This window comes from Delphinapterus leucas, chromosome 2 (assembly GCF_059928025.1).
Source record: "Delphinapterus leucas isolate spDelLeu-1000000601 "Yukka" chromosome 2, BTC_Dleu_Yukka2, whole genome shotgun sequence".
Lineage (NCBI taxonomy): Eukaryota > Metazoa > Chordata > Mammalia > Artiodactyla > Monodontidae > Delphinapterus > Delphinapterus leucas.
In genome coordinates this window covers 65,862,705-65,881,499 of record NC_143130.1, presented here as the reverse complement: position 1 = coordinate 65,881,499, position 18,795 = coordinate 65,862,705, and the positions used below count along the sequence as shown (strand labels likewise).

General features: G+C 40.5%; 1 pseudogene; it reads left to right on the top strand.

The window, feature by feature from the left end:
• Positions 1-4,576: 4,576 nt before the first annotated feature.
• On the top strand, positions 4,577-5,719 carry LOC111177600 (ADP-ribosylation factor 4 pseudogene; annotated as a pseudogene).
• The last annotated feature ends 13,076 nt before the right edge of the window (positions 5,720-18,795 follow it).

Here is an 18,795-nt window from a genome sequence, read left to right as displayed (position 1 = left end):
GAATCAATATCGTCAAAATGACTATATGACCCAAGGCAATCTACAGATTCAAAGTAATCTCTATCAAATTACCAATGGCATTTTTCACAGAACTAGAACAAAAAACTTTAAAATTTGTATGGAAACGAAAAAGACCCCAAATAGCCAAAGCAATCCTGAGAAAGAAAAACAGAGCTGGAGGAATCAGGCTCCCTGACTTCAGACTGTACTACAAGGTTACAGTCATTAAGAGTATGGTACCAGCACAAAAACAGACATACAGATCAATGGAACAGGATAGAAAGCCCAGAAATAAATCAACGCACCTATGGTGAATTAACCTATGACAAAGGAGGCAAGAATACACAATGGAGAAAAGAGAGTCTCTTCAATAAGCGGTACTGCGAAAACTAGACAGCTACATCTAAAAAAATGAAATTAGAACACTCCCTAACACCATACACAAAAATAAACTCATAATGGATTAGAGACCTAAATGTAAGGCCGGATACTATAAAATTTTAGAGGAAATCATAGGCAGAACACACTTTGACATAAATTGCTGCAGTATCTTTTCGGATCCACCTCCTAGAGTAACGAAAATAAAAACAAAAATAAACAAATGGGACCTAATTATACTTAAAAGCTTTCATACAGCAAAGGAAACCATAAACAAAATGAAAAGACAATGCACAGAATGGGAGAAAATATTTGTGAATGATGCGACTGACAAGGGATTAATCTCCAAAATATACAAACAGCTCATGCAGCTCAATATCAAAAAAGCAAACAACCCAATCAAAAAATTGGCAGGAGATCTAAATAGACATTTCTGCAAAGAAGACATACAGATGGTCAAAAATCACATGAAAAGATGCTCAACATTGCTAATTATTAAAGAAATGCAAATCAAAATTACAATGAGGTGTCACCTCACACCAGTCAGATGGCCATCATAAAAATGTCTACAAATAATAAATGCTGGAGAGGGTGTGGACAAAAGGGAACCCTCTTACACTGTTGGTGGGAATGTAAATTGGTGCAGCCACTCTGAAAAACAGTATGGAGGTTCCTTAAAAAACTAAAAATAGAGCTACCATATGACCCAGCAATCCCACTCCTGGGCATATATCCAGAGAAAACCATGCTTTGAAAAGATACATGCACCCCTATGTTCATTGTAGCACTATTTACAATAGCCAAGATACGGAAGCAACCTAAATGTACATCGACAGAGGAATGGATAAGAAAGATGCGGTACATATATACAATGGAATATTAGTCATAAATAAGAATGAAACAATGCCACTCGCATTAACATGGTTGGACCTAGAGATTATCATACTAAGTGAAGTAAGTCAGACAGAGAAAGACAAATACCACATGATATCACTTCTATGTGGAATCTAAAAAAAAAATGATTCAGATGAACTTATTTACAAAATAGAAACTGACTCACAGACTTAGAAAACAAACTTATGGTTACCAAAGGGGAAAGTTAGGGGGAGGGATAAATTAGGAGGTTGGGATTAACATATACACAGTACTATGTATAAAATAGATAATCAACAAGGACCTACTGTATAGCACAGGGAACTCTACTCAGTATTCTGTAATTACCTATATGGGAAAAGAATCTGAAAAAGAATAGATATATGTATATGTATAACTAAATCGCTTTGCTGTACACCTGAAACTAACACAACATTGTAAATCAAATATACTCCAATATAAAAAATAAAGATAATCTTCCAACATTTCTATTCAGTTAACTTTTTTTGCTATTGTACTTTTAATTTGTAAGAGCTCTTTTCTTGTTCTCTGAATATTCTTTCACTATAGCAATCTTTCTTATTTTGTAGGTGTTGTATCATTTTTTTGAAGCAAAGTATATCTCAGGATATTAATGGTAAGTTTTCATTAAAAAATTTTTTTTGGCCCATACACAGTCTGTTTTCTTCAGCTTACTTTTTCTGGTTATTTCTCTTGGCCTCTTTCTCCCATATTAATGCTTTTCTCAAATGTTCAATGATCCTTGAATATGTAATGAAGCTTTTTAAAAAGTAAATTTTATGAGATATAATTTATATTCTCATTCCACTGGTATAATTTACATACAATAAATGTACCAATTTTAACATGTATTTACGGGTATATACCCATGTAACCATCACTACAATCAAGATGTAGAATATTTCCATCTCCCCCGGTACCCTTTATAGTCATTATTCCCCCAACTCCAACCTTAGTCAAACAGTGATCTGCTTTATGCCACAATAGATTAGTTTTGCTTGCTCTAGAATTCCATACAAATGACTTCATGTGTAATGTTTCTGAGATTCATTAATGATGCGTGAATCTGTAGTTTATTTCCTTTTTTATTGCTGAATAGTATCCCATTACATGAATAGAGCACAATTTGTTTATCCATTCATTTAGAGATGGACATTTGGCTTGTTTCCAGTTGAAGCTATTAGGCATAAAGCAGTTATGAATATTTGTGTACAATGTATTGTATGGACAAATGTTTTCATTTCTCTTGGATAAATACCAAGTTGTAGAATTGCTGGGGTTTATGGTAAGGATATTCTTAACTTTATAGAAAAAAAACTGTCAAACTGTTTTCCCAAAGTGGTTGCACTGTTTCTACATTCCCATCAGCAATGTATGAGAGTTCTAATTGCTCTGCATCTTTACCAACACTTAGTATAAACAGTCTTTTAATTTTAGTCATTCTAGTGGTATGTAATGTTACCTCATTATGGTTTTGATTTACGTTTCCTTGGTAATTAATGATGTTGTCTTCATATGCTCTGCTCAAGGTGTAAGGCACTAAAAAGATGATTGGATAATCAGGCCAGTGTGAAAGACTTGTCAACTGAGGCTTCACTGAATAGGTTTTTTTTCCCCTCTTAGACTGGTTAGATTCCCCATAGAAACCTGCCAGAAGCCATGCATGGTTTCTAGGATTCTGAAATCCAAGTGTGAGAAGAGAGCAGGATGTTTCAACTTCCAGTATGTAATCCCTGCCTTCAATTGAGTGTGGTGTTTCTTAGGACTTGTTTTGTGCTCTCCAGAGAATAAACCTACAGTTTTCTGCAGAGTGAGGCAGGGGCTATTCCCTAGCTGAGCTAAATGGATGAGGGCATGGTTGGTGGTGGGGCGGGGAGGCGGTGGGGGGGGTGGAGTCTAACTGTTCCTTTAGCTGACTTTCACTACCTTTCTCTTTCCAGATCTGCCTTTACTCCTACTTCCAGAGGTATCCGGTCCTGCAAATTTCTGAGCCCTTTGAGCACTGTACAGTGTAATTGATTAGCTTCTCGACTACTCGAGTTCCCTAATTGTGAAAATGATTGCTATGTCACTTTATGCAGCTCTATTTTTGTAAAGGGAAAGATAAAAAATGTGTTTAGTAATATTCTCGGCATACGATACCAACAGCATAAGGATGCAACCCCTGTTAGTAAGTGCTGGGCCAGAAGAGAGCTGCGATTGTTCAAGTTGTCAAACGGGGCAAGTTGTAGAGAAATGGCAAAACCAGAGTTCAGACATGGCTGCAACTTAAAACAGCAGAAAACTCACCAAGGAAGCACTGTGGGGGTCTAGCTTTGCCTTCGGCTTATAGACTGCCCCTGAGTACATGCAGTTCAACTGAATTCAGGATCTAAGATGACTTGCCAATCATTTAATGTCATTGCTTCCATGTTGTTGATGTTCTTGTTTTTTTTAGTTAATAGACTTTAAAAACTGTTAAGCCGTTTTAGGTTTACAGAAAAATTGAACAGAAAGTACAGAGAGTTCCCCTCACTTCCCAACCCCAATTTCTCCAATGATTAGCATTTTGCATTAGTCTGGTACATTTGTTACAATTGATGGACCAATATTGATATGTTATTATTAACTAAAGCCCACAGTTTACGTTAGGGTTCACTGTTTGTGTTGTATATTCTATGCGTTTAGGCAAATGTAAAATGCCACGTACCCACCATTACTGTATTATGTAGAATACTTTCACTGCCCTAAAAAGCCTCTGTGCTCCACCCATTCATCCCTCTACCCAACAAACCCTGGCAAGCACTGATCTTTTTACTGTCTTCATAGTTCTGTCTTTTCCAGAATATCATAGAGTTGGAATTATACGGTGTGTAGGCTTTTCAGATTGGCTTCTTTCACGAAGTAACATGCACTGAAGTTTCCCTCATGTCTTTTTGTGGCTTGATAGCTCTTTTCTCTTTAGCGCTGAATAATATTCCATTGCCTGGATGTATCACAGTTTATTTATCCATTCACCTACTGAAGGACATTTCGGTGCTTCCAAGTTTTGACAATTATGAGTAAAGCTGTTATAAATATCTGTGTGCAGGTTTTTGTGTGGGCATGAGTTTTCAACTCATTGGGGTAAATACCAAGGAGTGAGACTGATAGATCACATGATAACAGTATTTTAGAGTCGTCGAGCAGGTCATCACCCTGCTAATTCCTGTCCCAGAGGGGAGCTCCATCGTACACACCGGCTAGCGAGCCGTCCCTGCGGCCCTCAGCTCCTCTTTCCTCCCTGAGTTTGCCAGGAGCGTGAAAGAAGGCCCGGGGTCGCCCCAAACTCCTTCTGCTCCTGCCCTTTGCAAGTGCCACTACCACCATGGGCTTCACCATCTCCTCCCTCTTCTCCCGTCTCTTCAGCAAGAAGCAGATGTGCATTTTGATGGCTGGATTGGATGCTGCTGGCAAGACGACCATTCTGTATAAACTGAAGTTAGGAGAGATAGTCACCACCATTCCTATCATTGGTTTTAATGTGGAAACAGTAGAATACAAGAACATTTGTTTCACAGTATGTGATGTTGGTGGTCAAGATAAAATTAGGCCTCTCTGGAGGCATTACTTCCAAAGTACCCAGGGTCTTATTTTTGTGGTCGATAGCAATGATCGTGAGAGAATTCAGGAAGGAGCAGAAGAGCTGCAGAAAATGCTTCAGGAAGATGAGCTGCGAGATGCCATGTTTCTGCTTTTTGCAAGCAAACAGGATTTGCCGAATGCTACGGCCATTAGTGAAATGACAGATAAATTAGGTCCTTGGTCTCTTTGTAACAGAACATGGTATGTTCAAGCCACTTGTGCTACACAAGGAACCCGTCTGTATGAGGGACTTGACTGGCTGTCAAATGAGCTTTCAAAACGTTAAATGAAACTGGATATCTAACCAAGGACACGTTTGATGGAATTGGTCTAGGCTTGTTACAACAAAATTAGTTTGCATCTTGGTTATTAAGCAGTATCTGGGACTGGTTTGGGCAGAATAGTACCGCGTTTAAACTTATTTTGTTGCCAATTATTGTTTACCAAGTATAATGTTGCCATTTAGCAATATGCTTGGTTTTAAAGAGATTCTCTTAACTTGGGGGAAAAAAAGTGTCCTCTTTTAATTTTACTTTCCTTAAGCCTAAATGCCTGGACGTAGCTAATGTGACACCATTAAATAAATCCATTTTGAATGTTTTTTTGAGCCCACAACAAATAATGTTTTAAAGTTATCCCCTTGCTACTTTACTGATACCTTTATCATTCCTGGGACAGTCTACCTATTTAAAAAATGTAGCATTCCATTTGTCTTTAGTCTTTATTTTTCTCCCTTGCCAAAAACACTTTTTTTTTTTTTTTTTTTGCGGTACGCGGGCCTCTCACTGCTGTGGCCTCTCCCGTTGCAGAGTACAGGCTCCGGACGCTCAGGCCCAGCGGCCATGGCTCACGGGCCCAGCCGCCCCGCGGCATGTGGGATCCTCCCGGACCGGGGCACGAACCCGTGTCGCCCGCATCGGCAGGCAGACTCCCAACAACTGCACCACCAGGGAAGCCCTAAAAAGACTTTTTTTCTTCAAAAAGAGTTTTGAATACTGCTTGTACCAGCCAGGGAAATGCTCCAAAACACTATTCAGTTCTTTTGCACTGAGGAGATTATATTTCCCCCCATTATTGATTCCTGGCTTCTATCAGCCAAGCTTACCTTGGTGTGGTTTGGATTTGATAGCTAATTAGTTCTATGCTAGTTGCGAAGAGTTCATATTGAGATGATTTTTAATACTCAGCAGATTGTCTTCCTTTATATTGTACCTTTTTTATGTTGCATGTTGCTTTTGGTATCAGCCTGACTCTTGGCCCAGTACATGATAGTTCTGCTGATGTTTTATCGTTTATTGGGGAACATGTCTTCATTAAGAGTTTTTGGACAACTCATCAAACTCAATGAATAAGTTTTATTCGTAACCCATCTGGAATTATTCCTAATAAAATGATAAAACATGTAAAAAAAAAAAGAATATTTTAGTTTTGTAAGAAACGGCCAAACTGTCTTCCAAAGTAGCTGCACCATTTTGCATTCCCACCAGCAATGAATTAGACTTTCTGTTGCTCCACATCCTTGCCAGAATTTGGTACCATCTTCTTGGAGAATTGATCTCTTTATCATTATGTAATGCCCTTTTTATCCCAAATAACTTTCCTTTCTCTGAAGTCTGATATGTCTGAAATTAATATGGCTATTGTTGCTTTCTTTTGATTATTGTTAGCGTGGTATATTTTCCTCCATCCATTTACTTTAAATCTATATGTGTCTTTAGGGACTTCCCTGGTGGCGCAGAGGTTAAGAATCCACCTGCCAATGCAGGGGACACGGGTTCGAGCCCTGGTCTGGGAAGATCCCACATGTCACGGAGCAACTAAGCCTGTGCACCACAGCTACTGATCCTGCACTCTAGAGCCCATGAGCCACAACTACTGAAGCCCATGTGCCTAGAGCCCACGCTCCACAACAAGAGAAGCCACCGCAGTGAGAAGCCCGTGCACCACAAAGAAGAGTAGCTCCCGCTCGCCACAACTAGAGAAAGCCCGCACGCAGCAACCAAAGACCCAACACAGCCAAAAATAAATAAATAAAATAAATTTATAAAAAACAAAATCTATATGTGTCTTTATATTTAAACTGGGTTTCTTATAGACAACATCTAGTTGGGTCTTGTTTTTTGATGCACTCTGACAATCTGTCTTTTAATTGATGCATTTAGACCACTGACGTTCAAAGTGATCATTGATACAGTTGGATTGCTATCTACCATATTTGTTACTATTTTCTATTTATTGTCCTTGTTTATTGTTCCTATTTTTGTCTTCCACTCTTTTTCTGCCTCTTGTAGTTTTAACTGAGCATTTCATATGATTCCATTTTCTCTCCTTTCTTAGCATATTAGTTATACTTGTTTTTTAAAACTTTTTTTTTGGTGGTACCTCTAGAGTTTGTAATACACATTTACAAGTCCATTTTCAATAACATTTTACTGCTTCGCAGGTAGTATGAGTACCTTATAATAATGAAAGGGTCCTAATTTCTCCCTCCCATCCCTTGTATCATTGCCATCATTCATTTCATTTATGTATAAACATACATAAGCATATATAGAGATATATATTCAAATACATTTTTGCTATTATTTTGAACAAATTATTATTTTTAGATCAATTCAGAACAAGAAAAATAAGTTTTTATTTTATCTTCACTTGCTTCTCCTTCAGTGCTCTCCCTTTCTTTAAGTAAATCCATATTTCTGACCTATATTGTTTACCTATTCTCTAAAAAAACTTCTTTTAACGTTTCTTGCAAGGCAGGTCTATTGGCAACAAATCCCCTTAATTTTAGTTTCTCTGAAAAAGTCTTTATTTCTCCTTCATTTCTGAAGGATAATTTTGCAGGAAACAGAGTTCTAGAATGGAGATTTTTTTCTCTCAACACTTTAAATATTTTACTCCACTTAAGAATTAATATTGTGAAAGCAACTATACTCCAATAAAAATTAATTTAAAAAGTCAACACTAAAAAAAAAAAAAAGAATTAGTATTGTTAAAATGGCCATACTACCCAAAGCAATCTACAGATTCAATGTGATCCCTATCAAATTACCAGTGACATTTTTTAAAGAACTAGAACAAAATAATCCTAAAATTTATACAAACCCATAAAAGACCCAGAATTGCCAAAGCAACCCTGAGGAAAAAGAACAAAGCAGGAAGCATCACCCTTCCAGACTTCAGACAATACTACAAAGCTACAGTAATCAAAATAGCATGGTATTGGCACAAAAACAGACATACGGATAAATGGAACAGAAAAGAGAGCCCAGAAATAAACCCACAGACCTATGGAAAATTAATCTTTAACAAAGGAGGCAATGGGGAAAAGACAGTCTCTCCAGTAAGTGGTGTAGGGAAAGTTGGACAGCCACATGTAAACTAATGACATTAGAACACACCCTCTCACCATACACAAAAATAAACTCAAAATGGCTTAAAGACTTAAATATAAGACAAGACACCATAAAACTCCTAGAAGAGAACATAGGCAAAACATTCTCTGACATAAATTGCACAAATGTTTTCTTAAGTCAGTCTCCCAAGGCAATAGAAATAAAGCCCAAAATAAACAAATGGGACCTAATCAAGCTTACAAGCTATGGCACAGCAAAGGAAACCATACACAAAACGAAAAGACAACCTATGGACAGGGAGAAAATATTTGCAAATGATATGACTGATAAGGGCTTAATTTCAAAAATATACAAACAGCTCATACAATTCAATAGCAAAAAAAAAAAAACAAAAACCCAGTAGAAATATGGGCAGAAGATCTGAATAGACATTTCTCCAAAGAAGACACAGATGACCAATAGGCATGTGAAAATATGCTCATCATCGCTAATTATTAGAGAGATGCAAATGAAAACTACAATGACGTATCACCTCACACCAGTCAGAATGGCCATCATTAAAAAGTCTACAAATAATAAATGCTGGAGAAGGTGTGGAGAGAAGGGAACCCTCTTACACTGTTAGTGGAAATGTAAACAGTTGCAGCCAATATGAAAAACAGTATGGAAGTTCCTCAAAAAACTAAAAATAGAGTTGTCATATGATCCAGAAATTCCACTCCTGGGCATATATCCAGAGAAAACTGTAATTTAAAAAGATACATGTACCCCTATGTTCATTGCAGCACTATTTACAATAGCCAAGACATGGAAAAAACCTAAATGTCCATCGACAGATGAATGGATAAGGTAGATGTGGTATATACATACTATGGTATATTACTCGGCCATAAGAAAGAATGGAATAATGCTATTTGCAGCAACATGGATGGACCAAGAGATTATCATACTAAGCGAAGTAAGTCAGAAATAGAAAGATAAACACCATATGATATCACTTACATGTGGAATCTAAAATATGACACAAGTGAACATATCTACAAAACAGAAACAGACTCACAGACATAGAGAACAGACTTGTGATTGCCAAGGGGGAGGACGGGTGGGGGAGGGAAGGATTGGGAGTCTGGGATTAACAGATGCAAACTATTATGTATAGGATGGATAACCAGCAAGGTCCTACTGTATAGCACAGGGAACTATATTCAATGTCCTGTGATAAACCATAATGGAAAAGAACACGAAAAAGAAAATATATATATAACTGAGTCACTTTGCTGTACAGCAGAAATTAACACAACATTGTAAATCAATTATACTTCAATAAAATAAAAAAATGTTTTACTGCATTCTCTTAGTGCTTGCATAAGAGGTTTCTGAGGAGAAGTCTGATGTAATTCTTATCTTTGCTCCTCTGTATGTAAGATGTTTTCCCCTCTCTGGCTTCTTTCAGGGAATTTCTTTGTCTTTGACTTTCTTTAGTTTGAAAATGATATACCTAGGTTTGGTTTTTATTCCCCAGCATTTATCTTGCTTACTGTCCTCTAAGCTTATTGGATCTGTGGTTTACAGACATTACTTTGGAGAAATTCCCAGTCATTATTGTTTCAAACATTTCTTCTCTTCCTTTCTCTCTTTCTTCTCCTTCTGGTATCCCCACTACATGTATGTCACACCTTTACAGTTGTCCCATGGTCCTTGGATATTCTGTTCTGGCTTTTCCCCCAGTCTTTGTTCTCTTTGCTTTTCAGTTTTGGAGCATTCTATTGATATATCTTCCAGCTCAGAGATTCTTTCCTCAGCTGTGTCCAGTCTAATAATGAGCCCATCAAAGACATTCTTCATTTCCATTACAGTGTTTTTGATCTCTAGCTCGATTCTTTTTTAGGATATCCATCTCTCTGCTTACATTGTCCATGTGTTCTTGCATGCTGTCTACTTTATACATCAGAGCCCTGAGTGTATTAATCATAGTTGTTTTAAATTCCTGGTCTGATAATTCCAACATCCCTGCCAGGACTGGTTCTGACATTTGCTCTGTCTCTTCAAATTGTGTTTTTTGCCTGTTATTATGCATTGTGTTTTTTTTTCTTGATACCTGGACATGATGTACCAGGTAGAAGAAACTGCTGAATATAAGCCTTTAGTAATGTGGTGGGGAGGTGTGGGGGAGGGGAAGCATTCTATAGTCTTGTGATTAGGGTTCAGTCTTTTAGTGAGCGTATGCCTCTGAACTGTGAGCTTCACAAGTGTTTCTCAGTTTGTACCCCTCTTTAGGTGGGAGAGGATGGCTAGAGTGGCTGGATTTGTGTATTTCTAGCCTCCCACATGGGAGGCTAGATCTAACTGGAGGTGGGTATTTCCCTTCCCCTAGAGCACTTAGGCTCTGATAATACTCCAGTTTTATAGACATTGTGTCTTTCTGCATCCTGTTAAGGATGACAAATGATTTTCTAATTCTTTTCTGATTCTTATAGTAAATAGTATTCTACTATCTTATGTTTTCATAAGTTCTACATATGCCCCTACTCTACACTCCATTTGATTTCAGATGATGGCAGGTGGACATGCACAGCTCACCCCATGTCTGTCTGAATCTTATAAGACGTAGCCCCTGGATCTTCTATGATGGAGTGCATGAAAAACTCTAATCCCCAGTAGGCATTGTTCCCAGGACGACTCCTGTTTCCAACTCTGCCTGCAGTGTTCTATGTGAGCAACATCTTGCAAGATGAAAAGCACCATCACTAGCATTTGGAATGGCAAGAGGAATGGAGACCACCAGTGGCTGGCTATCATGCCCACTGACCACATTTCTCCTATTGATAGGTTTACTAGATTGAAATGTAAGAAGAGACCTTTAAATGTCTTTCATTATACATTGTATTTATTTATTTAAATGGTACTTATTGAGCACTTCCTGTGTATAAGGTCCTGTTCTAGACAATAAAAACAGAGCAGTGAGCAAGGCAGACATGGCCCTGCCCTCAGAGAGCTTACATCTCAGGGCAGGGTGGGGTGAATATTAAACAACTGATTTCATAATTAATCATTGTAATTAGAGTTGTGATTAGAGTTTCAGAGAAAACATACAGCCCAAGGGGCAAGAAACAGGATCATTGGTGTTGGTGGTTCCAGGATGGTCTCCCTTGGGGAATTGGTGTTTGAGTTGAGCTCTGAAAGATCAGAATGAATAAACTAGGAGAGAAGGAGAGTATGAATGTTCCAGATGTAGAGAAGAACATATACCAAGGCCCTGGGGCAGGAGGGATCAAGGCAGAGTTGAAGATATATAGAAAGTTGATGTGGCTGGAGTGAGGAGGGGAGAAACCAGAGAGGTGAAGCCATGTTCATTGTTGCCTGGGCAGAGCAGGGGCTCTGTAAATGATTTTGTTTAGCGTATGAAAGAAGGCAGTCATGGCTGGTCTGTAATGAGGTTCCTAATGGTGGCTGTGGGGCTGCCCTCAGCTCCTTCTTGTCCTCACACTTTACCAGTGACTAGAGTGAGAATGCAGAAGCCGTGCCCAGTTGGCCAGGAGACAAGGGAATGAGGGAAAGTTAGAGAAGGTCTAAATGAGGGATGAGCATTTAGACCAAATGCTAAGCCACCAATGTGGCTAAGACCAAAAGGAAGAGAGACCACGCTGATATGAGGAAGCCTGGAGGTTTCATGGGGAGATAGCTGTAGAGGCAGTTCTTGAGGAGTGGCGGGGAGAAGGCACCCCAGCAAGTAGCAGGGCAGGAAGCAAGGGCTCAGAGTTCAGAACAATGTGAACAAAAGCTTCACAAAAGAGAAGCTTGTGTGTGGGGGTCCTGCTGGGCTGTAGGACCAGGGTGTGCAGAGTGGGAAGGCTGGATCATGAAGTGGATGAGGCAGCATCTCAGCTGCAGTCTGACCTGAATATGTCTTCAGACTACACGTGTCCCTTTCTTGGAGCCCATCAGGATGAATCCCAGATCAGCCTTCTCTGTCCAGAGCCCTGAGGTCTACTGCTTTTCTTATTCAAGCACTGGATAAAGGTACCTTCTTAGGACTTTGGTTTCTGGGAGGTGAAGAAAAGTGGCCAAAGCTGGGAAAGCTCCAAATCTTCAAACGCAGACTTGACATCCTACTGCTTCCCAGTGAACTTGAGAAAGAAGTTGCCCCATCTCATCACTCAGATCTCAACAGATCTGAGACCTAGTGAAAACTCTGCTCTAAAGTCCTACAGAACCTGAACAAGGGAAAAGAGAAACCAGAACAGCCATGACTGCAAGCCATTAGTTTTGATAAACATTAGTTTGTTTTGACTGCAAAACATTAGTTTTGTGTCTGTGGAGCCAGGGTCCTTCATTCAACAAACATTTCCTGTGTGCCGTCTCTGTGCTACACACACCAGCTGGCATCAGCTATCTCTGTTGATGCTGAGAGATGCCCTAAACAGCACCATTTGGGACATGAGACATCCCAGAGAGCAGTCTCTCAGGAAGTGGCTTGGCTTCTCTGAGCTCCCAGGAGTCTTTGGCATCCACTCTTAGGGGAAAGGACGGCTGGGAGGGACACGTGAGGCTTTCTCCAAGACCAAGAAGCCACGAGGCTGCAACTCCCCAGGAGCAGGCAGAATTGTACAAACTTAAATGAATCAGGAGTGTAAATGGAGCGGTTCGACTTGGCTTGCACAGTACAATAAAGATCTGCAAACACTCAGCTCCGTATTGAACTCGAAGCAGGGTGATTAGTTCATTATTCACTTTCCATCCTGGAAGGGAAAGCGTGTATACCCAGGGGCCAGCATGGATGAGCACAGTCGTAAATCACACCATTTACAAGCCTCGCAATGAGAAAAGCAGCTGGCTGGAGGGGGACGCTCTGCAGGCAGCGACAGCGGCTGGAGGACCGGCCAGTCGAGGCGGATCAATCTGCTCCCTGGAGATGCACCAGTTGGCTAGTCATTCAGCCTTCCAGCCAAGGCAGCCAGCCTCTTGGCCACCCAGCTTGGCGCTTCCTGGCCAGACCACAAGGAAACAAACCCTACTCCACCCAGGAGGAGTGCTTTGGTGACCTGAAGTAGCCTCTCTTGAAACTGGACAAAATACTAGGAATAGTGTTAGGAGCTTTCCAAAAGACCTCTCTGGTCCAATTGGGATAAACCACTACCTGCTTCCCTCCCTGGGCTGTTCTGGGTCCCAGGTCCTTCTGGCCCAGCCAGAGGGCCAGGCTTGTGTCTGCTCAGCATCTTCCAACAGGGGGCCCTGGATATCACCAGCTGCTAACCACGCCTCACAGCCTTTGCCCCCCCCCCTCCGCCCAATTTCTGCTGCTTTCAGGGCAGAGCCTTTTGGGGGATCAGAATTTCATTTAGAGCTGAAAGGTGCCATCCGGCACAGGACATCCTTGTCAGATGGCTGTTTAGCCACTACTGGCATACTATGTAGCCCTTCAAGTAGACAATTCTTTCTCTTCCAAGCAAAACACCCTTAGTTTCCTTAACTGCTCCTCGTATTTCAAGATTTCCAGACCTCCCATGATCTGACATTTTGTCATAGACTATTTCCCACTGTATGTTTCCTCTTAAATCTCCAAACCCCCCAAATGGGGCGCAGCACCTCCTGTGTGTTATCACGAGACAGTAATTAAGACTTATTATTTCTTAATGCTTTACATGTATCATCTAACTCTCGTAATGACCTGGTGGTGTAGTTATTAACTCTACACCATGAGATGTAGATGAGGCCTGTAAACTAGAGGTAAAATGCCTGGTCAGGATTCAACCCTTGGTCAGTTTGACTCCAGAGGTTGTGCTTCTAACCTTTTTGATATGCCTGATCACTCACCCAAGAGCCTGGTGGGTTTATTAGCTAAGACACTAGAGACATCTGTTTCAGGGCCTGCTAAACTTGGGGGCTTTCTTCCTCAAAGCCAAGCTGAGTTTTGAGAGACTGGCGAAAACCCTTTAATCTTTACCAAATGTACCATCAAAAAACAAATAATAATAAAATAATGAAAGCATTATCCACACTGTTTTCTACTCTTCCAGAAAAGGGAGAGGCGGTCCTTATTTCTCTCATTCTTCTCTTCCAGGCCAGATATTACGGCTCAGGATGCAATCTACTTACACCTTCCTTCTACCTTATTTCGGACACAGAGGAACATGATTCTCCCTAATCTGTTTATGGCACAAAAGAGCAAGCCAACAGGATTCCTTCACAAAAGGGTCTCTAACCAGGGATTAGGGGATAATGTTCATTCTCCTCAGGGCTCCCAGACAGACATCTTACAAAAAAGAGCACTGGGACTCAGTCTACCTTGCTTAAAAACAATAGGCCTAATCTATTAATACCTTCCCTTCCCCTAAGAAGGGGAAAAAATGTTACATGGCCAGAACTGGGGGCCCAGGCTCCAGTTGGGGATTTTGCCAAGCATTGCCCATAGCAACACTACTCATGTATTAACAAAACTTCCAGGGGATATTTGCAGAGGAATATTCTGATTTTACTTCCATGTGGGCTGTATTGGACATTATTGTCAAGGAGAGAGGATGGGGGATTGGGCTGCTGCTTCTGTAAGGGTCTCTCATCCTAGGAGAAGTTGAGTGACCTGGAATGGGCATGCAGGTGGGGCCTGCAGAGCTGTTCCCTGAGAGGTGGTACAAGGAGTTCAACCCCTACGTTCCTCTGGCAACCTCAAGGCAGTTAGAGTTACTCAAAACCTGCCCATTGGGCTGGCCTTGCTCCAAACTAACGGGAATATGGACGCAGGACGCCAGCTGGTGCCTGCCAACCATCCGTTAGGATCAGCATGGGATGTGGGTGGGTGAGAGCTGTCTATTTTGGGCAAGGGCGTGAAGACTGAGGACAATTTGTGGAAAACTGCTTGTGGCTCAATCCCAGATGCAAATATCCACAATTGCCTGAACTCGGGACGCTGTGTGCTGACGTGTGTATTCAGATCCATCACCTGGCATGACTTTTCCAATTAGATGTTATGAAAATTAAACTGTCATGGAGTTGAATATGCTGAGGGATGTAGCACATGTCTACCATTCAAATGAGGTGAAGCTCACTAAACAGGTACCAACCTGAAGGTGTGCTAATTTTCCTTCGAAATTAAAATTTTACCCCCCAAAAGTATGTAAAAACTTCACTAAACTTCAAACCAGAGGTAAAAATATTCAAACTTGGTGTGCTTTTGAGTGGAAACTTACATATGAAATATAAAGAAATATAAACAATAATTTAGTGGGGTGTTAATTCACACCTAGTAAAATGCACAAATCTTAAGAGTAGAGCTTGATGACTTTTAGTGTATGTATGACTTGTTGCATATGTGGCCACTTTCCAGATCGAGACATAGAACGTTTCCTTACCCCAGGAAATTCCTTTATGCTCCTTCCCAGTCAATTCCTACTCCTGGATAAGAACTGTACCAATGCTTCCACCATATTTTAATTTTTGCCTCTGCTTGAACTTCATACACATGGAATCATACCCATGCCTTCCTGGCTTCTTTTGTTCAATATGTTTTTGAGATTAATCCATGTTGTTGCATGAAGTAGTAATTCATTGTATGTATGTAACTGAATTTGTTTATTCTTGTGTTGATGGATACTTGTGTTATTTCCAGTGTTTGGTTATTATGAATAAAACAGGAATGAACTTTTTTTGCTCATATGTGTTACACAAGCCTTTTTGTGTAAAAATACGCTGGTTTCTCTAGGGTCTATACCTAGGCATAGAACATTATTAGAATCTGCCAAATGATATACTGTAAGTTTAAAAATAACTTACAAAAATGTGACATAAAAGTAGAAGTCCCTTAAATTTGCTTACAAATTCACAAAATATTTACAATAGGAGGAGTCCTCCAACACTCAAAATGCTGTATAAAAAAAGAGTAATTTTATTCTTAAGAGCCACAAATGTGCTCTTAAGATATACATTTTCAGGACTTTCCTGGTGGTCCAGTGGTTAAGACTTCACCTTCCAATGCAGGGGATGTAGGTTTGATCCCTTGTCGGGGAGCTAAGATCCCACATGCCTTGCAGACAAAAAACCAAGACATAAAACAGAAGCAATATTGTGACGAATTCAGTAAAAACTTTAAAAATGGTCCACATCAAAAGAAAAAAATCTAAAAAAAAAAAAGATATACATTTTCAACAGCCAGAACTTTAAGCAAATTGACTTTAGGCAAAATGGTCTTGGGCAATTTGGCCCAAAGGCTCAATGTAGAGTCTTGTCAAGGCAAGTCTCCCCCAAATTTAATTGAATTTTTAAACAATGCAGAATTGACATTCATCCCTGTGAGATTGCATACCGGTGGGAAGTACATATGTATTTATGCCCATGGATATATGGGATTAGGATGTTGAAACAAATAGACACTTGGTGGAAGGAGGGAAAGGAATTCCTGGTCCTGTTCACAGAGCTCTGGGGGACTGATAATGGGCCATGAGCTGGCAGGATGCCCAGAGGGTTAAAACGTGGCTGAGTCAGGACAGGGGCCTAAACTGGGAAGGTCTTGATGGAGCTCAAGTGCAGCAGTGGGCTTTGCCTGTCAATGTTGGGACCCATTTGTGGGGAGGAGCTGGGGTGTCATTAAGTTAACGAGAAGAATAAGATAGAGGCTGACCCTGGGGCTGGTGGCATAGGGAACTAGGTAACCAAGAGGGCTCCCAGCGTCAGCGGGCTGTGCAAGTTAGCATTTGTTGGAGAGGGTGAAAAGATGGCTTGAATCAGCCCTCAGCAGGCTTTGCCCTGGTTGCCACTATTTCAACTTTCAATGCCGAACTGTCAGCAGATATGACTGCAAATTTTAAAAAATTTATAGTCTTTCACGTGTGTTCACTATCTCTTCTGCCTTAGTGTCTCCCACACTTTTGATAAAATTGACTTCTATGTCATCTTCCAAGTTATTGATAAAAAATATTAACCTGGACAAGAGCCCGAACAAAGCCCACTGGAGTGCCTCCAGAGACCCCTCTCTTGGATGACAGGGATTCATTCATCAACACTCCTGCAGAGCAATTGTTCAACCCACTATAAATCTACTTCTCAGTCCCCACTGACAGGCCTCTACCTTTGCACAAGAGAATCAGGAGGTATTTAGTAAAAGGCTTCGCAGAAATAAGACACTGAGTCTATGACATCCTCCTGAGCCACTAATCTAATAATTCATACAAAAAAGAAACCAGGTTAGACTTATGCTTAGTGACTCCATACTCGCTCCTGGCAAAAACACTTTCTTTTTTAAAGTACTCAGAAAACCACCTGTTTAGTAATCCTGTCAAGATTTGTGTTGGCGCTGGTGGCACTCATCCGCCAGGTTGTCAATTTCATCTATCACCCCATTTAAAAATCAGGACGTTTTCATTTTTTGGCTATGCTCTCCATTTTCCAGGACATCGCAAAGATTTTACAGGTGACTCTTGTGGCCATCTGGAAGGTCGTTTTTCTGGACCAGCTGACTTAAACTCATTTAAGCAAGCTAGGTAGTGTAGCTTCTGGGGTATAAGCAGAAAGCAACTTTATTTCATCTCCATCTGTTTCTTAAAATTATTCCGGTGGGGGATATCCTTCTGCTGTTTGTGGATGAAAATTCGTCAGTCCCGTGACTTTTCTGATCACTCATGATAAGTGAAAGTTCTATAATCACTTTAAGTCACCAAATACGGTCTCCATTTAGATACAGAAGTCTCCTCTACATAAGGAGCAGAACTGTGACCTTTGTTGCAAGTTAAATCTTCCTCATCAGCCTGGGCCTGCTGCAGACAGGAAGCTTACAGCTGGTCAAACTGTGTGTTAGGCATCTTTTTTTTTTTTTTTTACCCTTTCCTCCTACTTCAGCATACTAACCTGGAATTCTGACTCCTCTGGGGTGGGGCAGTGCTGAGAAATCTTGAGGGTAGGGAAGCTCTTCTCTTGTACTTCTGTAAACTAGCTCTTCACTCCCTGAGCCTGGCAAGTGCTGCAAGCCTTCTCATTCTTTTCTGTTTGTTTGTTTTTTTGTTTTTTACATCTTTATTGGAGTATAATTGCTTTACAGTGGTGTGCTTCTCATTCTTTAGATTTTTCAGGCAGGAGTCAGACCCCAATTTCCTGTGTCCCGTCCTCAGCCTCTGCCTTCCAACTGCTCTCCTTTGAAGCCTCTCTCTCTGTCTCTTTCTCGTTGAAGGGGAAGTACCCACAGGACACAAACCATTCTCTCCAAAGACCTCTTTCTCCCAAATCCTCTCCCCTCTCTGCCCCCCTGACTCTCAGTGCTCTCAGTGTGGTTTTAAGGGGTTCAAGAAAAATTCTACCAGATCAAAGACACTTATGCAATATTTGAACAGTGGCCTCCCATGGAATGCAACTTTTCTTTTCATGTTGCAGCCAAGAGTGAGGCAGAGTCCAATTTGTATATTTGGTTAAAGTAGTTTCCCACTATCTGTGTGCCTGTCTTGGCCTTCAGTTTCCTCCAATCTGGTTTGATGGCATTTCTCCTTGATAGGGAGACAGATGAAAATAGAAGTTAAGAACGTCTGTGTTCTCTCTGAAACCTCCCCTTGTTACCTGCCATCTTCCTCAAGCACAGAGATTTTCC